General features: G+C 47.3%; 1 protein-coding gene across 2 annotated transcripts in view; it reads left to right on the top strand.

The window, feature by feature from the left end:
- The window catches only part of ADAMTSL1 (ADAMTS like 1), a 703,777-nt gene that overhangs the window by 568,544 nt on the left and 110,155 nt on the right, over positions 1 to 25,078 (top strand). The gene's annotated exons all lie outside the window — the stretch shown is intronic.

Raw genomic sequence — 25,078 nt, 5'->3', positions numbered from 1 at the left:
TGGTCCTACCTGGTTCTTACTGCCATCAACAACTTAGTGACATCTGCAGATTTAGCCACTTTACTGCTTCCTTCCAATCATGAATGAAGAAGTTAAAAAGCACTGTGAAAACTTCTTGTTTATACTCTCTGTGTGTTTTCTGTTAATTAAGCTGTTTTTAATCCACAAGAAGATTGTCTTCTCATCCCATGACTGCTGGGTTTATTTAGGAGGCTTTGATGAGGAACTTTATCAAAAAGCTTTCTGGAAGTCAAGGTAAACAACATCTACTGGGTTGCCTTTGTTCACATGTTTGTTTGCCCCCTCAAAGAACCCTAAAAGATTAGTGAGAAAAATCTTCCCTTACATAATCTATGCTGATTCTTCTTCAATTGCTTTTGTTCATCAGTGTGCCTTAGGGTGGCCATAATGTCTGAAGGCCAGCCAGGGACACTTTTGGGGGGGGGAGGTAGGGGTGCGCGCGCGCGAAGCGCGCGCGCCGCCGGAAACAGGAAGTGACGTCACTTCCGGTGACGTCACTTCCGGTGACATCATGCCGCCTGTCGGACGCAGGAAGTGACATCACTTCCTGTGACATCATTTCCCCCGCGCCACCTGCCGGAAGCAGGAAGTGACATCACTTCCCCGCGCCGCCTGTCGGAAGCAGGAAGTGACATCACTTCCTGTGACATCATTTCCCCCGCGCCACCTGCCGGAAGCAGGAAGTGACATCACTTCCCCGCGCCACCTGCCGGAAGCAGGAAGTGACATCACTTCCTGTGACATCATTTCCCCCGCGCCACCTGCCGGAAGCAGGAAGTGACATCACTTCCTGTGACATCATTTCCCCCGCGCCACCTGCCGGAAGCAGGAAGTGACATCACTTCCTGTGACAGCACTTCCTGTGATGTCATTTCCCCCAAATATTACCACCCCCAAAATATACAACTTTAAAAAAAGAAGAAAAAGAAAAAAAGGCTCCAACAGCAATCCCTCTTGAGTCAGATTCACAGGAAAACAATCCACTATCCTTGATACCTGCTTGTGCTCACAAACATTTCAACAAGACTGTCCACAATATCAAAGGGTCTTGATCAACAAAGCAACCCTTATCTACAATCAAACTGAGATCACAACTAAAACCACCACTGCCAGTCTGTGCCCCGAAGCCCAGCCTGAAGGCAGGCGGATACAGGTCTAGAAAAGCAGGTCCTCCCCAAGCAGCACACAAAAAGAAAAAGGTGTTCAGGTGTCACTAAAATACTAAAAATTGCAAAAGAGAAAGGAAACCAAGTTCTCTTCATATTATTAAAGCGATGGAACGAGCTGTCAAGTCACAGCCAATTTGTTCCTTACCTTCTGTTGTGTGATGGAAGCGATCTACTGTTGTCTGTGGTTGCTAGTTTCCTGAATGGAGCTTATCTGGAAAAAAAAGAAACACACTGTCAGCAGTTTAAAATTACTTTGCATCTTGGCAGCTCTTCCAACACACCCAGGAGGTGGCTGCCTAGTGTCGTTTTTTTTTTTGGGGGTATCGCCATTAGCCCTAATCCCCAGTTTTGTTTTGTATTCATTTTATAATTACTATTACATTCTGGTCTTACATTAACATACGCCCGCACAGTGGAGCTTCTTGGACCTCGACTTCTCCCTGGACAAAGAACACGGCTGGTAGGATGGGACTTGCGTGCTGTGGGCCCGGGCGGTGGGCCCGCAGGTGTGGGCCATCCCGACTCCCACGCTGGACGAAGGGCTGTGGTGTGGAAGGAGCGACACAGGTTTCAGTCTTTCGCTTTTTTACTGAATTTATACTTCTCTGATTTCCCTGAAGCCTTGAGGATATCTTTCTTCTCCTTAATAAAGTGATAAAATTGATCACAATCCATATTAAAATTCAATTTGACTTGCAGCTCTGCTTTCACCAGGTCTATGCTACAACGATTCCTGGTGTCCGTCCAGTGAGCTGACATGAGGCTGAATACCCTCTCCACAAAAGCGTTTGAGCATGGGATACTCAGGATCTTGCTTACAAGAAGTAAGAGGTTTTCGCACTTCTGAGACCGAGTTCCCATCTCAGAGAATATGGCCACCCACTTTTTATCCACAGTGATTTCTGGGTCAACACAGGCCACTTGCTCATCCAGCAGGCTCTTGGCATCAGTGTATTCACTGTATAGGTGATCCAGGTTTATTATTTTCTCCATTTTCAGCTGCTCAGCAGCACACCGCAGGTGGTCATAAGTCACACTTTTTTTAAGAGAAAATGGTGTCAAAGCACACAGGTGATTTTTCTCAGAGAAATCAAACTTTTCTTCCAGATATGTGGTGGTTCTTTCAAAGAACTTGAGGAAGTCCTGCTTCACTTTCCTTGCCTTCGAAGGTGGCATTTTGCGCAGCGCCTTATCTGTCTCCGTTCCAAAAAAGGAGTCAGCTTTGCGTTGCTTAAGGCTGTTTAGCAACCTGAGCATGGCCTCAAACAATTCAGGTGCTGTCAGTGCATCCCGCTCCAGAATCAGTACAGTCTCCTCAATAGGCGTCAGAGTGGTCTGGAGAAACATCATGTAAGTTTGCGATGTACTGTAGTCCTTTTCTCCAGACTCATCGTCAATGTGGCGCCATATCAGAGGAGGACAGTGATCTTCTCCCAGCTTTTGAAAGTATGCTTTAACGGCTGGCCAACACTTCAACATCTTGTTTATGGCAGGCAAGAAAGATAGCCATCTTGTGCGTACATGTCGAAGCAGGTGATCACCGTCCATCTCCAAGAAATCAAACATCTCCTGAAGTTCCTCTGAGCGTTTGGCAGAAACAGAAAAATGACCAAAAGCCTTCAGTATGAGAGACTCGATGTCGCAGGTGAGCATATCCCATCCTTTTTTGGCAGCATTGTGCACAATGTGTGCAGGGCACCTGGCGGGCATGATGTCTTCACGGCCTCTACTCAGAAGTGTGTACACAGAATGGTATTTTCCAAAGTTTACATTCGCGCTGTCTGCTGAGTATGCAGACAGACGAGCTAAGTCCAGCTGGTATTTTGCCAAGACATCCAAAATCCTTCGTGTGACATTCTCTGCCGTTTCATTGGCATCTTCATAGAAATCAAGAAGACGATTTGAAATGCCGTCCTTCAAAGTGAAGTATTTAAGGCATAGGGGGAACATTTTCCTATTGCCATGATTTGATGCGTCGCTGGAAACGCTGTAGAAACAATGTGCTGTGTCAAGATCTAACAGAATCAGTTCTACAGAGTAAGGTGCCAAGACATCGCTTATCAAAGCTGCGCCCTTTGTTTTCCCACAGGTCATCTTGGTCACAGTCTCGGAATCAGAAAATGTGACTTTGCACAATTTGACACCGCAATCAAGAGACCGGTATGATAACCCATGCCTGTTCGTGTGGTATGCCCAGGTTAGTTCAGCAGCCGCAATTTTGGCCTGAGCAGCGGTGTCTTTTTGGTAGGCAAAAAAACTTGTGATGGATTTTGAAGTTCCAGCTTGGCTTGCCGCACTCCTGTGAGAGTCAGTGTCCTTATGAACTTTCAAATCATTCACTCCACCATGACCAATTCCTATCTCCTTAGAACACATTGTGCAGAATGCTTTGTTCTTGTCCTTTGTCTCTTTTAGCCAGGGGTAGGTGTTTTTCCATTCAGGATTGAACACAACCAAACGTTTGGGCTTCTTTTTTGGTGGTTCCTGGGGCTGGTGACCTTTGCCACCTCCAGCGCCTGATGTTGAAGCCATGGTCTGCTGTAAGGGCCTAGATGAAGAGGGCAGAAGAATCATAATTAACTCCTCACCACTTCTGGAAGACGTGGGCCTTGGACTCCAAGCTGGGGAGAGAGGGCTTGTTCAGCCGGGGGCAGGATTAAACCCGTAGAGGCCCATAGGCAACTGAAATCTTGGGGTCTCCTCTCGCAAATTATCTCCAGTCCTAATGCATGGAGGCTGGGAGGGCAGCAAGCGGGGGGGGGGGGGGGGAATGGGGGGTGAGGCAGCCTGGGGCATCTAAAGGCGTGGGGGCCCATAGGACGGTGCCTACTTGGCCTATGTGTTAATCCAGCCCTGCATGCAAGACTGCAATGAAGGGTATTGATGCAATAGGCATACACACACGTGTAATGGCAGTGTTTGTGCAATGGAAGAGGTAAAAGGGGGGGGGGGCCGCTGCCCAATGGGAGCCCCGTTCACACGTGCTTGGGGAACCCAAGCACAATGGGCGAGGCGCACACACGGAACCTGGTGCTGCTGCTGGCGCATGGAAGCAGGCCTGGGATTCAGGGTCAGGTCAGACGCCACTGCACCTCGGCAAATGGGGGGAAGGCCACTTACTGTAGTCTGTAGGGGAATCCTTTTCTCTTCTTCTCCCCTCTCTCTTCTCCCCTCTCTCTTCTTCTTCTTCTCTCTCTCTCTCTCTCTCTCTCTGCAATGGGCAAGCAAAGCAGATCGAGTCCCGGTTAGGCCATCCCTCCACTGGAAATAATGAAGGATAGGGACACCTCCTTTTGGGGTACATAGAATTAGACCTCCTCTACCTCAAAAAACAGGCGCCTTCCCCAGAGACCTGCATATCAGCTCTTCATTATAGCGTATAGGAATCGGTCACCATAGGGAATAATGGAGAGCCCAGCTTTCTGATGACCCTGCTCTCCCCCGCTTTCTGATGACCCTGAAGCGGGGGAGAGGGCCTCCAAAACGGGGGATCCCCTGCCCCCACCTGGGGATTGGCAACCCTATCTCATGAGCCTTGGATAACACAGAAAGAGCCAGAAGTGCACAGTCAATGGCAGGGGGTGATTCCACAGTGCTGTAAGAAACAAAGCCAAATAAAAGATGTTGTTGCTAAAGGAAAACTGGTGCATGTTTGTTTGTCAAAGAGGATATAACATACTGTTTGAAGTACCACAAAGCCAAAGCTGAAAATAACACAAAAAGGGGAACAGGCAAGTATTTATGGACTTTGAGAATGGGAACATAACTGTCCAGTGAAGGAAGTACACTGAACTGATATTTACAGGTCCCACAGAAAAATGGTCTACAGTAACAGAACTCACTGCTGGGCAGAAAGGCAAAGACACTTGCAGGCCCTGAGATTTCAGTGGCATGAAAGAAGCCTACAGTGCTGTTTGCAAGATCTGAAGCACACACACACACCAGAAGAAGTCTGAGTACAGTCAAATGGGGTAGCAGAAAAGTATGTCCAGATCTTCAAAAGCATAAATGCAGATCTTCAGAAGTCTTCCAATGGGCACTCTTCGCAGTGGAGGATGGTAATGCATGGGATGGAGAAAGCAGAGAAATAAGTACTCTTCTCCCTTTCTCACAACACAAGAACTCGTGAGCATTCGATGAAATTGCTGAGCGGTCAGGTTAAAACAGATACAGGGAAGTACTTCGTCATCCAAAGGGTGATTAACATGTGGAATTCACTGCCACAGGAGGTGGTGGCGGCTGCAAGCATAGCCAGCTTCAAGAGGACGTTAGATAAGAATATGGAGCAGAGGTCCATCAGTGGCTATTAGCCAGAGTGTGTGTGTGTGTATACAGTTCTTTTGGCCACTGTGTGACACAGAGTGTTGGACTGGATGGGCCACTGGCCTGATCCAACATGGCTTCTCTTATGTAGACATTTGCCTAAGACAGATGAGCTACAGAAGCATAACAATAGCGGAAGAAGCATTTGTTAAGGATCAGATGTGTTTGTGAAAGACTTAGGTTACAATGGTTGGCAATCCACTGGGAGGATTGGGGAGGACAGGGACAGGTGTACCAGTGTCTCACCAGTACACAAATACAATGCCATTGCTGACCAAAAAAACCACCCTGAAGTGATGTCATGATGTCAAGACAGTGCTCTAGGATACACCAAAGTTCTGTTTTGAACTATATAGTTTGAGGAAAAGCTTAGAGGGGCCCTCAGATGTCATTACTTCCCTTTTTCAGAGGAAGTGACATTGTACACTGGTGCACATGTTTGCACTCCCCCAACTCCCTGTTCCCCCCCCACACTGGTTTTTGTAGCAGGGGGAAACAGGGTAAATTGCTATCTGCCTAACATTTGTACAATTCAGCATCAAAAACCCATTAAGTATAAAATTACAAATATAAAAAGCAGCACAAAGTATATTGATCCTCCTTGTTTCGCAATGCATGTACTTGTGACAAAACTAGTAGTTCTACCACAAAGAAGCACAGTATGTATGTGTTTTGCAGAGGTAAACCTGCCGTGGGTCCTAACTGAAGGCCATTAGGAATATTGCTTTCTTCATATTCTGCTGTTTGTTTCTGCTAATCCCCACAGTCTTCCACAATTTCCCCAACCCATCCTCATAAGGAAATATCAGTGAAACATCCTTCATTCAAATACAAAGCTTAAAGACTAACGTTCAGCGGCCACAATCATCCCAGGGCCACTTCACTTTAAAGGATGCCTGCATGGATGGCACTGTCACATATTTCTTTATGTTGCTGCTTGTATTAAAGATTATTATATGCTTCTTATGTAAAGCATTTGCAGTTGCTTTATGTCTATGTAGAATGATTCAAAATGTTTTTTTGAAAGATGGGGCATTAACTAGAAGTAGGCTCTATAACAGGGGTGGCCAGATTTGCTTGTCACATAGAAGAAATGTCAGATGTTTGAGAACCGCAAGACATGAACATGAGGAAGAGAAAGTGATAGAGCAAGAGGGAGGGAATGAGGGAGGCAACTTTAAATGCGTTCTCCAAGCCCCGCATCTTGACTGGCTTGACTTGGCTTGGCTAAAAAGGAAAAGGCATTTTCTTCACCACATCATAAATCTTTCTACTATGTGCCTGATTACTTGAAAGTCCACACTTGCACACATAATGTGAAGGTGGACAGAGATATCTTTTTAAAGAATGTGGAGGAGGAACACACTGGAAAGTGAGTGTCTCAATTCACAGCAACTCAGAAACTGTAATATAGATTGAGCACAACTCAGCAGGCATGAAATGCACCCTAAGTTGCATATAAAATCCAACTTAAGATAACTTACAAGTTAAAATTTACAAATTATAACAAGATGGTAAAACATTAGAACATAAGAACATAAGAGAAGCCCTGTTGGATCAGGCCAGTGGCCCCTCCAGTCCCAACACTCTGTGTTGCATATAAAATCCAACTTAAGATAAATTACGAGTTAAAATTTACAAATTATAACAAGATGGTAAAACATTAGAACATAAGAGAAGCCCTGCTGGATCAGGCCAGTGGCCCCTCCAGTCCAACACTCTGCGTCACATAAGAACATAAGAGAAGCCCTGTTGGATCAGGCCAGTGGCCCCTCCAGTCCAACACTCTGCGTCACATAAGAACATAAGAGAAGCCCTGTTGGATCAGGCCAGTGGCCCATCCAGTCCAACACTCTGCGTCACATAAGAACATAAGAGAAGCCCTGTTGGATCAGGCCAGTGGCCCCTCCAGTCCAACACTCTGCGTCACATAAGAACATAAGAGAAGCCCTGTTGGATCAGGCCAGTGGCCCCTCCAGTCCAACACTCTGCGTCACATAAGAACATAAGAGAAGCCCTGTTGGATCAGGCCAGTGGCCCATCCAGTCCAACACTCTGCATCACATAACAACATAAGAGAAGCCCTGTTGGATCAGGCCAGTGGCCCATCCAGTCCAACACTCTGTGTCACATAAGAACATAACAGAAGCCCTGTTGGATCAGGCCAGTGGCCCCTCCAGTCCAACACTCTGTGTTGCATATAAAATCCAACTTAAGATAAATTACAAGTTAAAATTTACAAATTATAACAAGATGGTAAAACATTAGAACATAAGAACATAAGAGAAGCCCTGTTGGATCAGGCCAGTGGCCCCTCCAGTCCAACACTCTGTGTTGCATATAAAATCCAACTTAAGATAAATTACAAGTTAAAATTTACAAATTATAACAAGATGGTAAAACATTAGAACATAAGAACATAAGAGAAGCCCTGTTGGATCAGGCCAGTGGCCCATCCAGTCCAACACTCTGCATCACATAACAACATAAGAGAAGCCCTGTTGGATCAGGCCAGTGGCCCATCCAGTCCAACACTCTGTGTCACATAAGAACATAACAGAAGCCCTGTTGGATCAGGCCAGTGGCCCCTCCAGTCCAACACTCTGTGTTGCATATAAAATCCAACTTAAGATAAATTACAAGTTAAAATTTACAAATTATAACAAGATGGTAAAACATTAGAACATAAGAGAAGCCCTGCTGGATCAGGCCAGTGGCCCCTCCAGTCCAACACTCTGCGTCACATAAGAACATAAGAGAAGCCCTGTTGGATCAGGCCAGTGGCCCATCCAGTCCAACACTCTGCGTCACATAAGAACATAAGAGAAGCCCTGTTGGATCAGGCCAGTGGCCCCTCCAGTCCAACACTCTGCGTCACATAAGAACATAAGAGAAGCCCTGTTGGATCAGGCCAGTGGCCCCTCCAGTCCAACACTCTGCGTCACATAAGAACATAAGAGAAGCCCTGTTGGATCAGGCCAGTGGCCCATCCAGTCCAACACTCTGCATCACATAACAACATAAGAGAAGCCCTGTTGGATCAGGCCAGTGGCCCATCCAGTCCAACACTCTGTGTCACATAAGAACATAACAGAAGCCCTGTTGGATCAGGCCAGTGGCCCCTCCAGTCCAACACTCTGTGTTGCATATAAAATCCAACTTAAGATAAATTACAAGTTAAAATTTACAAATTATAACAAGATGGTAAAACATTAGAACATAAGAACATAAGAGAAGCCCTGTTGGATCAGGCCAGTGGCCCCTCCAGTCCAACACTCTGCGTCACATAAGAACATAAGAGAAGCCCTGTTGGATCAGGCCAGTGGCCCATCCAGTCCAACACTCTGCATCACATAAGAACATAAGAGAAGCCCTGTTGGATCAGGCCAGTGGCCCATCCAGTCCAACACTCTGCGTCACATAAGAACATAAGAGAAGCCCTGCTGGATCAGGCCAGTGGCCCATCCAGTCCAACACTCTGCATCACATAAGAACATAAGAGAAGCCCTGTTGGATCAGGCCAGTGGCCCATCCAGTCCAACACTCTGCGTCACATAAGAACATAACAGAAGCCCTGCTGGATCAGGCCAGTGGCCCATCCAGTGCAACACTCTGTGCAACATAAGAACATAAGAGAAGCCCTGTGCCACATAAGAAGATAAGGAAGGGAAGGGAAGGGAAGAAGGGAGGAAGGGAGGAAGGGAGGAAGGAAGGAAGGAAGGAAGGAAGGAAGGAAGGAAGGAAGGAAGGAAGGAAGGAAGGAAGGAAGGAAGGAAGGAAGGAAGGAAGGAAGGAAGGAAGGAAGGAAGGAAGGAAGGAAGGGGGAGGTAAGGAAGGAAGGAAGGAAGGAAGGGAAGGAAGGAAGGAAGGAAGGGAAGGAAGGAAGGAGGGAGGGAGGGAAAAAAGGAAGGCGCCCCCCCCCCGCTTTCAGCCCCCTTACCTTCTTTCAGCGGCGACGAGTCCGGCGGCGGCGGCGGCGAGGCCGGCGCTGGCTGCTGGAGGGCAGCGGCGCAGCCAGGCAAGCCCGGGGATTGCTCGGCGCCTGGGCCGGAGGGCCCAGCCGCCGAGCAGGTGACGGGGGGCGGGCGGGGAGCAGGAGAGGGCGGTGATTTGGGGTGGCGAGCCCCGTAGGCCTCGGCTGGCCAGCCGAGGTCTACGGGGGAGTAGGGAAGCGGCCGGCGGGCGGCAGGAGAGGGCGGGGGTGGGGGGGGCGAGCTCCGTAGGCCTCGGCTGGCCAGCCGAGGCCTACGGGGGAGTAGGGAAGCGGACGCGGGCGGCAGGAGAGGGCGGGGGTGGGGGGGGGCGAGCTCCGTAGGCCTCGGCTGGCCAGCCGAGGTCTACGGGGGAGTAGGGAAGCGGACGCGGGCGGCAGGAGAGGGCGGGGGTGGGGGGGCGAGCTCCGTAGGCCTCGGCTGGCCAGCCGAGGTCTACGGGGGAGTAGGGAAGCGGCCGGCGGGCGGCAGGAGAGGGCGGGGGTGGGGGGGCGAGCTCCGTAGGCCTCGGCTGGCCAGCCGAGGCCTACGGGGGAGTAGGGAAGCGGACGCGGGCGGCAGGAGAGGGCGGGGGTGGGGGGGCGAGCTCCGTAGGCCTCGGCTGGCCAGCCGAGGTCTACGGGGGAGTAGGGAAGCGGCCGGCGGGCGGCAGGAGAGGGCGGGGGTGGGGGGGGCGAGCTCCGTAGGCCTCGGCTGGCCAGCCGAGGTCTACGGGGGAGTAGGGAAGCGGACGCGGGCGGCAGGAAAGGGCGGGGGTGGGGGGGGCGAGCTCCGTAGGCCTCGGCTGGCCAGCCGAGGTCTACGGGGGAGTAGGGAAGCGGCCAGCGGGCGGCAGGAGAGGGCGGGGGTGGGGGGGCGAGCTCCGTAGGCCTCGGCTGGCCAGCCGAGGCCTACGGGGGAGTAGGGAAGCGGACGCGGGCAGCAGGAGAGGGCGGGGGTGGGGGGGGCGAGCTCCGTAGGCCTCGGCTGGCCAGCCGAGGCCTACGGGGGAGTAGGGAAGCGGCCGGCGGGCGGCAGGAGAGGGCGGGGGTGGGGGGGCGAGCTCCGTAGGCCTCGGCTGGCCAGCCGAGGTCTACGGGGGAGTAGGGAAGCGGACGCGGGCGGCAGGAGAGGGCGGGGGTGGGGGGGGCGAGCTCCGTAGGCCTCGGCTGGCCAGCCGAGGTCTACGGGGGAGTAGGGAAGCGGCCGGCGGGCGGCAGGAGAGGGCGGGGGTGGGGGGGCGAGCTCCGTAGGCCTCGGCTGGCCAGCCGAGGCCTACGGGGGAGTAGGGAAGCGGACGCGGGCGGCAGGAGAGGGCGGGGGTGGGGGGGGCGAGCTCCGTAGGCCTCGGCTGGCCAGCCGAGGTCTACGGGGGAGTAGGGAAGCGGCCGGCGGGCGGCAGGAGAGGGCGGGGGTGGGGGGGCGAGCTCCGTAGGCCTCGGCTGGCCAGCCGAGGCCTACGGGGGAGTAGGGAAGCGGACGCGGGCGGCAGGAGAGGGCGGGGGTGGGGGGGGCGAGCTCCGTAGGCCTCGGCTGGCCAGCCGAGGTCTACGGGGGAGTAGGGAAGCGGCCGGCGGGCGGCAGGAGAGGGCGGGGGTGGGGGGGGCGAGCTCCGTAGGCCTCGGCTGGCCAGCCGAGGTCTACGGGGGAGTAGGGAAGCGGACGCGGGCGGCAGGAGAGGGCGGGGGTGGGGGGGGCGAGCTCCGTAAGCCTCGGCTGGCCAGCCGAGGTCTACGGGGGAGTAGGGAAGCGGCCAGCGGGCGGCAGGAGAGGGCGGGGGTGGGGGGGGCGAGCTCCGTAGGCCTCGGCTGGCCAGCCGAGGCCTACGGGGGAGTAGGGAAGCGGACGCGGGCGGCAGGAGAGGGCGGGGGTGGGGGGGCGAGCTCCGTAGGCCTCGGCTGGCCAGCCGAGGCCTACGGGGGAGTAGGGAAGCGGCCGGCGGGCGGCAGGAGAGGGCGGGGGTGGGGGGGGCGAGCTCCGTAGGCCTCGGCTGGCCAGCCGAGGCCTACGGGGGAGTAGGGAAGCGGACGCGGGCGGCAGGAGAGGGCGGGGGTGGGGGGGGCGAGCTCCGTAGGCCTCGGCTGGCCAGCCGAGGTCTACGGGGGAGTAGGGAAGCGGCCGGCGGGCGGCAGGAGAGGGCGGGGGTGGGGGGGCGAGCTCCGTAGGCCTCGGCTGGCCAGCCGAGGCCTACGGAGGAGGAGGGAAGCGGACGCGGGCGGCAGGAGAGGGCGGGGGTGGGGGGGGCGAGCTCCGTAGGCCTCGGCTGGCCAGCCGAGGCCTACGGGGGAGGAGGTAAGCGGACGCGGGCGGCAGGAAAGGGCGGGGATGGGGTGGGGCGAGCTCCGTAGGCCTCGGCTGGCCAGCCGAGGCCTACGGGGGAGGAGGTAAGCGGGACGCGGCGGCGGGCGGGCGGCAGGAGAGGGCGGGGGTGGGGTGGGGCGAGCTCCGTAGGCCTCGGCTGGCCAGCCGAGGCCTACGGGGGAGGAGGGAAGCGGGACGCGGTGGCGGGCGGGCGGCAGGAGAGGGCGGGGGTGGGGTGGGGCGAGCTCCGTAGGCCTCGGCTGGCCAGCCGAGGCCTACGGGGGAGGAGGGAAGCGGACGCGGGCGGCGGGCGGGCAGCGTCCGGCGAGGCCGGGGCGGGGATCGGGTCGCTGCGCGAGGGGGGAAGGGAGGCTTACCTTCTTCAGGGCGTGGATGGCCTCCCTTCCGGCGGGCGGGCAGGCGGGCGGGCGGGAGACTGCTGCAGTGGTGCTGGCGGCGAGTGAGGGAGCCAGCGCCTTGTGCGTGCGCACGACGGTGTGGCGGGCCCTACGCATGCGCAGAGCCCGCCACCCCGCCGTGCGCACGCGCAGGGACGCTGGCTCCCTCACTCGCTGCCTTCCCCGCCCCCGCGCGCGGCCAGCTGGCTATACCGGGACGTTTTAATGGTCCCGGTATAGCCAGGGCGGGAGGCGGGAAACAGGGCCCAGATCCGGGAAAGTCCCGGGCAACCGGGACGGTCTGGCCACCCTAGTGTGCCTACTAATTCTCTTTGATAATGGATTCTTCCACCAACTTACCCGGTATTAATGTTAGACTCACCAGCCTATAATTTCCTGGATCTCCTTTGAAACCTTTTTAAAAGATGAAGTTTACATTAGCAACCATCCAGGCCTTGGAAATGGAGGCAGATTTTAGTAATAGTTCTCATATTTCTGTCAGGTGATCCATCCACAAGTTCACATTTGAGTTCTTTCAGAATTCTTGGATCTGCCTGGTGATTTTAATTAGTTTTTAATTTGTCCATCAGTCATAGAACCTTCTCTTTCATTTTCTCAATTCGACCCAGGTCTTTTGACATCTTAAAATCAGCCATTCTGGAGTAGGTAAGCACCTCCCATCTTCCACAATGAAAACAGGCAAAAAATGCATTCAGCTTCTCTGCCATTTCTCTATCATCCATTAGTAATCCTTTCTCTCCTTGGTCATCCAAGGACCCACAGTCTCCCTGGTTGGTTTTCTACTTCTAATATATTTGAAGAAAAAATTATTATAGTCTTCATGTTTTTTGCAATATGTTTCTCATAGTCTCTTTTTGCCTGTCTGATCACCAACTTGCATTTTATTTTCCAAACCCTGTGCTCCTTTTTATTTACTTCACTCGAACTACACTTCTACTGTCTTACCTTTTACTGCTTCCATTACTTTGGTAACTATGCAGGCCTTTTTTATACATATTCATATCTTTCCTAACTTGTGGTATCCATCTAATCTGAGCTTCCAGTATTGTAATTTTAAATAGCCTCTAAACTTCCTTAGGAGATTTGACCCTCCTTACTTTTCTTTTTCAGATTCTTCTTCACCAACCCCCATCGTTTGAGAGACATTACCATTTCTAAAGTTAACTGTGGTTGTGTTAGTAACTTCCTATTTACAAAATGCTGAACTTAACAGCATTATGTTCACTGTTCCCAACTGGTGCTGTCACATTTTCATCTCTCACCAGGTCTTGAGCAAAATAGGAGTCGATTGCACCTTTAAGACCAACTCAGTTTTATTCAGAACATAAGCTTTCGTGTGCATGCACACTTCTTCAGATGAGGAATGAGGTACAGTAAGCAGAGCCACATATAGTTGGTGGAGTTTGAAATAGTGGTACAAAGTTAAAATCCAATAGCAGAATAGTAAAATTAACAAATTCAGAAAACCTTTGATCTGGGTTGCATTAGCGTGGGAAACCATAAAACAGTAACATGTCAGAATGTGAGAATGCTTGTTAATTATTCTATTGCTAATAAACCTGGGTCAAAAAGAAGGCATTTCTTTCCCAGAAGTTTTTCCTGTCCAACTAATTTACCTTTTAACATGTAACATAAATATATACATCATTCTAGTTTGCCATTAGGAAAAAATACATTAAAATATAGTGGAAGATGGGTTTAGTATATGTAATAAGATAAACAACCAATATCCCTTGTTTGAGTATGTCAATACAAAAGCATTATTCTGATACATCATACCATACCAAACCTTTAATGGCATAACAGTTGCAAATAAAAATACACAGAATATAAAAATTTAAACATTGGAGATAAAATCAAAATGAAACCGAGTTTACAGATGCATTCATACATGGTCAGATTTAATTTTAAGGATGTCAGCCAAAAATTTTGCCACAGCCTCGCTAACCTCTCCCCTCAGTATAATTCAATAAATAATAACAGGGTGGCACACTAGACAAATCTAGGGAGAAAGAAAGCTTGCAAAATAAATCTTAACGGAGTTTATGATAAAAGGAACAATCAAGCAATATATGCTGAATTGAGTCGGAAATATTCACTCCACAGGAAAAGAGACTGTCGCCTAAAGGGACGATGATATCTCCCTTGTAAAACTATCCTAAAAGAGAAATAACACTGGGATACTGTGGATATATCGCCATACTTGGTGAAAGTGGATTTAGCATATGTAATGAGATTAAAAAAAAAAAAAAAACATCTCTGTTCAGTCCTGGGTGTTTGTTCCAAGTTTCATAATCATTTGTAATTCAGCAATTTCTCTCTCCATTCTGTTCTTGAAGTTCCTTTGCAGTAAAACAGCTACTTTGAGGTCACTCATTGAATGCTTTGGAAGATTAAAGTGTTCCCCCACAGGTTTCTCAGTTCTGTAATTCCTGGTGTCAGATTTGTGTCCATTTATCCTTTGGCAGAGGTTTTGTCCTGCTTACAGCGGCCCCGTGGCACAGAGTGGTAAAGCTGCAGTACTGTGGTCTGAACTCTCTGCTCACAACCTGAGTTCAATTCCGGCAGAAGCTGGATTCAGGTAGCCAGCCCAAGGTTGACTCAGCCTTCCATCCTTCTGAGGTCGGTAAAATGAGTATCCAGCTTGCTGGGAGAGAAGTGTAAAAAACTGGGAAAGGCAGTGGCAAACCACCCCGTAAAAAGTTTGCTGTGAAAATGTTGTGAAAGCAACATCAGCCCAGAGTCAGAAATGACTGGTGTTTGCACAGGGGACCTTTCCTTTCCTTTCCTTGTCCTGTTTGCCCTATGTAGAGAACTGAAGGGCATTGTTGGCATTTAATGACATATATAATGTCTTGAGCATTACTTAGAACCAAGTCCAGGATTGCTTCCCCCCCCCACACACACACTCCCGGGCAGGTTCTGTGACCATCCATCCCATGGCACAGTCATTGAGGTATCTGGAAATCTAACCCTTTCTATAATTGTTCTAATTGTAGGTGCTGAATCTGGGTCATCCTTGTGTTACTGTCTTGATTGTAATGATGTGAACACTGGAATAAAACTGAAATAATTAATGGGTAAAGTTCTGCTTTAACCAGGAAAAATCAAATACATAAGAACATTAAACATAACAGAAACAATGTTGGATCATGCCAATGACCCATCGAGTCCAACATATATGTATGTATGCGTATATATGTGTGTGTATATACACGCATACATACATATGTTGGACTGGATGGGTGTATATATATATATATGTGTATATATATGTGTGTGTATATATATATATATATATATATATATATATATGTGTGTGTGTGTGTGTGTGTGTGTGTGTATATATATGTGTATATATATATATATGTGTGTGTGTGTATATATATCTATATATACATATACACACACACACATATGTACATATATATACATTATATATATACAGTATGACACAGAAGTGAGTATACCCCCTCACATTTTGTAAATATTTAAGTATATCTTTTCATGTGACAGCACTGAAGAAATGACACTTGGCTACAATGTAAAGTAGTGAGTCTACAGCTTGTATAACAGTGTAAATGTGCTATCCTCTCAAAATTACACAACACACAGCCATTAATGTTGGCAACAAAAGTGTGTACACCCCTAAGTGATAATGTCCAAATGGGGCCCAAGTAGCCAGTTTCCCTCCCTGGTGTCATGTGACTCCTTAGTGGTACAAGGTATCAGGTGTGAGGTGGGAGCAGATTATCGCTCTCACTTTCTCATACTGCTCACTGGAAGTTCTACATGGCACCTCATGGCAATGAACTCTCTGAAGATCTGAAAAAACAAATTGTTGCTCTACATAAAGATGGCCTAGGCTATAAGAAGATTGCCAAGATCCTGAAACTGAGCTGCAACACGGTGGCCAAGACCATACAGCAGTTTAACAGGACAGGTTCCACTCAGAACAGGCCTCACCATGGTCAACCAAAGAAGTTGAGTGCCCATGCTAAGCGTCATATCCAGAGGTTGGCTTTGGGAAATAGACATATGAGTGCTGCCAGCATTGCTACAGAGGTTGAAGGAGTGGGGGGGTCAGCCTGTCAGTGCTCAGACCATACGCCGCACACTGTATCAAATTGGTCTGCAGGGCTGTCGTCCCAGAAGGAAGCCTCTTCTAAAGATGATGCACAAGAAAGCCTGCAAATGGTTTGCTGCAGGCAAGCAGACTAAGGACATGGATTTCTGGAACCATGTCCTGTGGTCTGATGAGACCAAGATAAACTTATTTGGTTCAGATGGTGTCAAGCAAATGTGTCGGCAACCAGGTGAGAAGTACAAAGACAAGTGTGTCTTGCATGGTGGTGGGAATGTCATGGTCTGGGGCTGCATGAGTGCTGCCGGCACTGGGGAGCTACAGTTCATTAAGGGAACCATGAATGCCAACATGTACTGTGACATCCTGAAGCAGAGCATGATTCCCTCCCTTCGGAGACTGGGCCGCAGGGCAGTATTCCAACATGATAACGACCCCAAACACACCTCCAAAATGACCACTGCCTTGCTAAAGAAGCTGAGGGTAAGGGTGATGGACTGGCCAAGCATGTCTCCAGACCTAAACCCTATTGAGCATCTGTGGGGCATCCTGAAATGGAAGGTAGAGGTGCGCAAGGTCTCTAACATCCACCAGCTACGTGATATTGTCATGGAGGAGTGGAAGAGGACTCCAGTGGCAACCTGTGAAGCTCTGGTGAACTCTATGCCCAAGAGGGTTAAGGCAGTGCAGGAAAATAATGGTGGCCACACAAAATATTGACACTTTGGGCCCCATTTGGACGTTATCACTTAGGGGTGTACTCACTTTTGCTGCCAACAGTTTAGACATTAATGGCTGTGTGTTGCATAATTTGAGGGGACAGTACATTTACACTGTTATACAAGCTGTAGACTCATTACTTTATATTGTAGCCAAGTGTCATTTCTTCAGTGTTGTCACATGAAAAGATATACTTAAATATTTACAAAATGTGAGGGAGTGTACTCACTTCTGTGACATACTCTGTGTGTGTGCGTGTGTGTGTGTGTGTATATATATATATATATATATATGTATGTATGTATGTGTGTATATACATACTGTGGCTGTGGCTATACATATATATATATGTGTATGTGTGTGTGTGTGTGTGTATTCCCCAGGTGCAAAGGATGTGATAGAGGCAAGGCTTCTCACCTCCTTTATGACATTACCAACTCAAGAACAAGATTGTATACTTGGTCGTATGGAGCTCTTGGTATCCACCCTGAAGGGCTTAAGACAGCCCCTGGCAGAAAAAATGAACCTAATGGACCCCCCCTCAGCCATAGATGGTTCTCTAGTGCCAGTGCCATTGAGTTGTATTCCACTGGAACCAATCATAACAATCAAGAAAAGGGGCAACAACACCAATCTGATTATCCCTCCAGACGATCCAATCTTGCATACGATCTTAGATGAACCTACTGGAGTTGAAGGAATCACTGACCCTGTTTCCCAGGTAGAAGCTTTAAAAGTATGATGGCCAATTCAGTGTAAAATAGAGAAGCCAAACCATCTTAAAATAATCTCCTGGATCATAGGTGGCTGGGCCCGCCTGAGAAGCCTAGATCATTCCTCACTTTATAAGACATATGATATTTTATTTCTTCAAGAGACCTGGACAACTGGGGAGCTTTTATTGGATGGCTACTATGGTTTTACTAACAAGGCTATCCCTGGTGAAGGTGCTGGAAGGCTCAAAGGGGGATTGGGAATTCTAATCTCCTCAATAATTAAAGGTAAATGCGTACATTTAAATAATCCAAACCCATGGACATTGGCAGTTCTCCTTCATTTTAACACAGAGACTATTTTACTAATCAATGTCTCCTTACCTCCCCATCAAAGACAATCAGACATTCTTGCAATCTGGAATGATTTCGAATCTCATTTAGAGGATGTTCTAAATGATACCCCAGCTGATTTGATCCTAATGGGAGGGGACTTTAACGCTCGACTAGGCCCCCATGATGAGATCCTTATTGGAAAGCTTGGATTTCCTACTTTCATCAATAACGTGAGTCGCCATCCCACTCTCCTTCGACACCTTTCAGAAGACCCCAGGGTAGATTTTGCAGGGGCTTGTTTAGCAAGGATGGCTAGAAGGTTTGACCTCTTCATATTGAATGGCTCCACAGTAGATGATTATCCTGGGGAGATCACCTTTCTAGCCGGCACTAGATGCAGCACTATCGACTGTTCCCTAGCCAGCCCAAGATTACTTTCGAAGGTTCTTCACCTACAAGTTCTACCCGAACTAGAAAGTGATCATCTCCCACTATTACTCAACCTAGCTCCTTTAGTTCCTGAGATTTTTCACAGTATCACCATGGGCCCACATTTGGTTCCAGTCCAACAAATGAGATGCCAGACCAAGTGGTCCGATCAGTTGGCACAAACAGTGAGGAGAGCCCTGGAGAAGGAGGATGCTTGCTCCAATAGAAAATTAATTATGGATACTCCCCATGACTTGAACCCTCTGATCCCCTTCGACCATCTCCTCCAACTCATAAAACCATTACTGGTCCAAGATGCTTCTGTTCAACATTGTAGATTCAAAAACGTCTCCAAGCCCTGGTTCGATAAAGAATGCAAGCAAGCAAGAAGAGATCTATCATGCATATAAGAACTCTGAGGGCCTTGATTCTCTGTGTGCACAATACCATCTTTCATGCTCTAAGAAGTTATATAAACAACTGATTGCCACAAAAAAGCATGAGGCCATGAAAGTGCTGTGGAATAGCATTATACAGTCATCCAAGGAGAAGATCTTGACAGGGTTTTGGGAATTGATCTCGAGCCACTCCTGCAGAGACATCTCCCCCATTGACTCATTTGTCACCCCCAAGAATTGGGAATCATTTTTTCAAGAGCTGTATTCTGATCCCCACCATTCTGAAGTTTCCCTGATTCATGAGGACCTTTCAGACCTGCCACCTTGGCCTCCGGTGATGGTTGGAGAAGTTAGACCTTTGATCAGTAAACTCAAGAGAGGCAAAGTTCCAGGCCCGGATTTTATTCCCCCAGATCTATTGAAAGATAATATAGACTGGTGGTCCTCTCTCTTGGCCCCATTGTTTACATATATAGATTCGACAGGGGGATTTACCTGAGGTCTGGAGAGAGGCTATCATCATTCCTTTTTATAAGTCCGGGCAGAAGGATGATCCAGCCAATTATAGGCCAATCAGCTTCTTGAGTATTCTGGGCAAACTATACGCTAGCCATCTTCTAGAGAAATTGCAGTGCTTACTGATTCAAGAAAGGTATTTGGTAGATGAGCAGGCTGGGTTTAGGGAAGGACGATCCATGTTGGGACATAATTTGATTCTATTGCATTTGATAGACAAATATGCAACCAGCAGAACGGTTTCTCTTTATGCAGCCTTTATTGACTTAAAATCTGCTTTTGACTGCATTTCCAGAGGGAAATTATGGGAGAAGTTAAGTGCCACCTCAATTGACAGGAGACTTTTATTCCTGATCCAGGCATTATATACCAACACGTGTATTAGGGTCAGGTGCAATAAGCAAGATCTCCTTACTGACCCTATTCCAACTTTAAAGGAGTCAAGCAAGGCTGCATGCTGGCCCCTTCCCTTTTTGCCATTTTTTTTATTAATGATATGATCAGCAACCTCCATCTAGTAGATACTCATCCCCCCTCCCTGGCAGATAGGCAACTGGTAACCTTACTCTTTGCAGATGACACAATATTGCTGTCTAGAACACCAGTAGGCCTTAGAAGGGCATTAGCTCAATTTGGTCTTTATTGTGATCATAACCTCTTACAGATTAATTACCAGAAAACAAAAGTAATGGCTTTTAGCCCAAAACCCAGGCTAAGGAGATGGAGTATAAATGGCCATAGTTTACAACAGGTAACAATTTACAAATATTTGGGGGTCATGATTCAGTCCTCAGGGTCAAAGAAGGCTCACCACGAATATGCTGCCAATTCTGGTCGTAAATCGACCCAGGCCACCATTAGGTTTTTTCTCACAAAAGGGGGGCATTTTATACCAGTTGCATTAAAACTCTACTTGGCCAAAACAATACCCCAACTCACTTATGCAACTATGTTGGGTCCATCCTTATCCAGGTTTGATCCCCTTGAGAAAATTCAGTCCAAATTTTTGAGAGCCATTTTCCACTTTCCAACCTGCGTTTCCAATGCAGTACTACGCTTGGAAACTGGCTTGCTAAGGATAGAGGCTAGGGTGAGCCTACATTCAATCACCACTTGGCTCAACCTCAGCCATTGCTGCACAAATATCCCATCGTTGATTTTAAAGGATAGATATTGTTCTTCTTGGGTTAGAGCCATCCATCAGAAATTGTCTATGCTTGGCTTTTCACCAGAATCTCTCCAGATAATGGCCTTGGATCAAACCAGGGCCATAGTCAAACAGAGAATACAAGACATTGAGAGACAGAATGATATTGCCAAGGTCCCAGATTATCTAGCTCCTCCTCAAAGGAGATATGTGCTAGCTCCAGCCCCCTATCTCTCAAAACTAACAATACCATCCAATAGAAGGGCCTTTTCTATGGCCCATTGCAATATCTTTCCTTCAGCAGTCGTTGAGGGCCACTTCAAAAAGGTGCCTATGGCTGAGCGGGTTTGTCATTGTGGTGCAGATAAAGTGGAAACGATTGACCACGTTTTGTTTGGGTGTGGTTTATACCTAGGCATACGTGCCAGGTACATTTATTCTTTGTTGGAGGGATGTCCCGGGTTTTCTGATTTCAAAATCAGAAATAAGCTGTTATCAGATTTTAACCCCCAATTCACAATTAATTGTGCCAAATTTATGGCGGAAGCTAAGAAAAATTGTGAGGATTATGTAAAGAAGGGGTCTTGAATTGACTATTTTTTTAATATTTCCAAGGTTGTATTTTACCTTATCTTGAATGCCTGAGTACTTTGCATACCACCAGAAATGCTATTGAAACTGATACAAATACAGAGACCATGCATAAAGTTGCCAAATTTTGTTCCCATGCAATCAAATTGCATTCTATGGTTCTTACAAGCCAATGCCGAGGTAACAGATTGTAATTTTAACCAGTGTATTCTAGTTAATATTTTTCTGGAATTGTATATTTTTTAAATTTTTTATCATATGTACTATATCTATTAAGTTAGAAGATGTTTGACCAGTACTGTTTTATTTGTTATATCTCATTATTCATACTAATGTCCTATACTTTATTTTTACATTTACTTTTTAAATATCTTATGTTTTACCTATTTAGGTCCATCTTGATTTTTACAATTTTTCTGTGGTTGTTGTTGGCCTACATTGTGTTGTGTATTTGGTCATGGACCGTAATAAAGCAAACTGAACTGAACTGATGGACCTCTGCTCCATATTTTTATCCTATCCCTTCTTGAAGCTGGCTATGCTTGTAGCCGCCACCACCTCCTGTGGCAGTGAATTCCACATGTTAATCACCCTTTGGGTGAAGAAGTACTTCCTTTTATCCATTTTAACCTGACTGCTCAGCAATTTCATTGAATGCCCATGAGTTCTTGTATTGTGAGAAAGGGAGAAAAGGACTTCTTTCTCTACTTTCTCCATCCCATGCATAATCTTGTAAACCTCTATCATGTCACCCCGCAGTCAACGTTTGTCCAAGCTAAAGAGCCCCAAGCGTTTCGACCTTTCTTTATAGGGAAAATGTTCTAAACCCTTAATCATTCTAATTGCCCTTTTGTGGACTTCTTCCAATGCTATAATATCCTTTTTGAGGTGCGGTGACCAGAATTGTACACAGAATTCCAAATGAGACCGCACCATCGATTTATACAGGGGCATTATGATACTGGCTGATTTATTTTCAATTCCCTTCCTAATAATTCCCAGCATGGTGTTGGCCTTTTTTATTGCAATCGCACACTGTCTTGACATTTTCAGTGAGTTATCTACCACGACCCCAAGATCTTTCTCTTGGTCAGTCTCTGCCAGTTCACACCCCATCAACTTGTATTTGTAGCTTGGTTTCTTGCCCCCAATGTGCATTACTTTGCACTTGGCCACATTGAACTTCATCTGCCACGTTGACGCCGACTCACCCAGCCTCAACAGATCCCTTTGGAGTGCCTCCCTTTGGAGTGCCTCTCTGGTTCTCACCACCCTGAACAATTTAGTGTCATCTGCAAACTTGGCCACTTCACTGCTTACTCCCAACTCCAGATCATTAATGAACAAGTTAAAGAGCATGGGACCCAGTACTGAGCCTGCGGCACCCCACCGCTTACCGTCTTCCACTGCGAAGACTGCCCATTTATACTTACTCTCTGCTTCCTATTAACTAGCCAGTTTTTGATCCACAAGAGCACCTGTCCTTTTACTCCATGACTCTTGAGCTTACTAAGGAGCCTTTGATGAGGAACTTTAGCAAAAGCTTTCTGGAAGTCAAGGTAAACAACATCTATTGGGTCCCCTTTGTCCACATGTTTGTTCACCCCCTCAAAGAACTGTAACAGGTTAGTGAGGCAAGATCTTCCCTTACAGAACCCATGCTGAGTCTTCCTCAATAACTTGTGCTCAGCAATGTGTCTACTCATTCTGTCCTTGATAATGGTTTCTACCAACTTTCCCAGTATTGAAGTCAGACTGACTGACCTGTAATTTCCCGGATCTTCTCTGGAATCCTCTGGAACATAATTATAGGATGGGGCAGACTTGTATGTTGGAAAATGATCTAGGGGTCTTAGTGGATCATACCCTGAACATGAGTGTGATGCTGTAATCGAAAAGTTATATCAACAGAAGTATAGTGTTCAGATCTCATGTAGTGATGGTATCGCTTTACGCTGCTCTGGTTAGACCTCACCTAGAGTATTGCATTCAGTTTTGGGCACCACAATTTAAGAAAATTATAGACAAACTGGAACATGAAGGACGGCAACAAAGATGGTGAGGGGTCTGGATATCTATGAGGAAATGTTGAAGGAGCTGGGTATGTTTAGCTTGGAGAGGAGACAACTGAGAGCTAATATGATCACCATCTTCAAGTATTTGAAGGGCTGTTGTATAGAAGATGATGCAGACTTGTTTTCTATTGTCCCAGAAGATTGGACCAGAACCAACGGGTTTTCAGCTAAATATTAAAAAGAACTTCCTGACAGGGTGGTTCCTCAGTGGAACAGGCTTCCTCAGGAAGTGGTTGGCTCTCCTTCTTTGGAGGTTTTTAAACAGAGTCTAGATTGCCATCAGACAGCAATGCTGATTCTGTGAACTTTGGCAGATCATGAGAGGGACATCAGGAAGGATCGCATCAGTGCTTAGTTCTTGTGACCCTTTCTTATATGCCCAGGATGCTGATAACCATTTTGGGGTCAGGCAGCGATTTTCCCCAGGCCAATTTGTCCAGGGATTCTGGAGGGGGGGGGGTTGTCATCTTCTGGGCATGGAGCAAGGATCACGGGGAGTGGGTGGGGGGAGGTATTTGTGAAGTTCCTGCACTGTGCAGGGGGTTGGACTAGATGACTCTGGGGGTATCTTTCAATTCTGATTCTATGTCCAATAATAAAAAATCTTCAGCTTTATCTAAATGCAAATGATATGGACATTGCCCATTTATCCATTTCTCTAATTATCAAATTTACTGTACTCCCTGTGGATCAGTAAGGTCACATTGTGCTTATTGTTCTTCTGCGTTAGATGCTATGGATAAAAGTATTGCACAGTGATTTGAAAGAGTAATGCTTACTTGATGGCTGAGTTGGAATTGTATGTGAAATAACTGGTACATTTCTGTTCTTTCTTAAACAGTACAGAGCAGCGCTATTGCCAAATTTGAAAATATGGTTGCTATTAGTAAATGTTGACTTTCTAATGGCAACCTTGTATGTTTTATTGCTTTCAGCCCCAACCAGCTCCCTTTATTCTTTTGAAGCATGTTATTACATAGCATAAACCTACCCTGCTAGGCTCATAACTCTACATGCAAAATATTGTTTAGGAAGCAGAAAAATATAACTTCCTGATGTTGTTTCCTGAATTTTGGTTATGAATTGCTGTGCACGGTGAAATGATTAGTAATGAATAAAGTATAGTTTAAGAAGCAGATTCTGGAAGAGTTTCCTTACAAGTTATACATTACCCTGTTTTTCTCTCCTGGAGAGCATGTGGGGTTTTGAACATTTCCATAATTTTGTTTAACAAGGTGTATTGTATGATCATTTCCTGCTTATTAACAATAATGTCATTTTGTTCAGAATTAACTTGTATAAAGGTAATGTTTCTGTGTATATATCTTACTTCCATTGACACAAAGCATCATGTCTGGGAGTAACACATATCAGAAGAATGCATTAAATAATAGACTTTTTCCTGAAGTAAGTAACAAGGCTTTTATTTTCTGTATTAAAATGTAATTTCTGTATAAGTGATTCTATGGTTCAATAACTAGCTGGAGGTGTTGCATAGCAGAAATGGGAAATGCACATACTGCGCATAGTCTGTTTCTTACACGTGTGTTCATTAGCTGAAGACTTGAAAACCATGCTGAATTGCATGGGTGAAATAGTTATTGATCGAACATCAAGAACCTTTCATATACCCAGTATTAATTCAAATGCAGGGTTTTTCCTCCCATTAGAAGCAATTCATACAATCAACTGCAAGTTATCCATTGTTGTAAAACTGATTCCAAATCATACATGTACAGTTTTTTTTTCAGGCAGATTTCATGTCCCAAATTGTAAGGGTGAGAGGTAAACATTGATTTTCAGACTTGTCTGTAATCAAGGAATCTTGGCCGATGTAAGAATAACATTAAAGCTATCTGTCTGTT

The sequence above is a fragment of the Heteronotia binoei genome, chromosome 4 (genome assembly GCF_032191835.1).
Source record: "Heteronotia binoei isolate CCM8104 ecotype False Entrance Well chromosome 4, APGP_CSIRO_Hbin_v1, whole genome shotgun sequence".
Lineage (NCBI taxonomy): Eukaryota > Metazoa > Chordata > Lepidosauria > Squamata > Gekkonidae > Heteronotia > Heteronotia binoei.
Note: the sequence above shows the minus strand (reverse complement) of the source record. Positions and strands in the feature narration are given on the sequence as shown.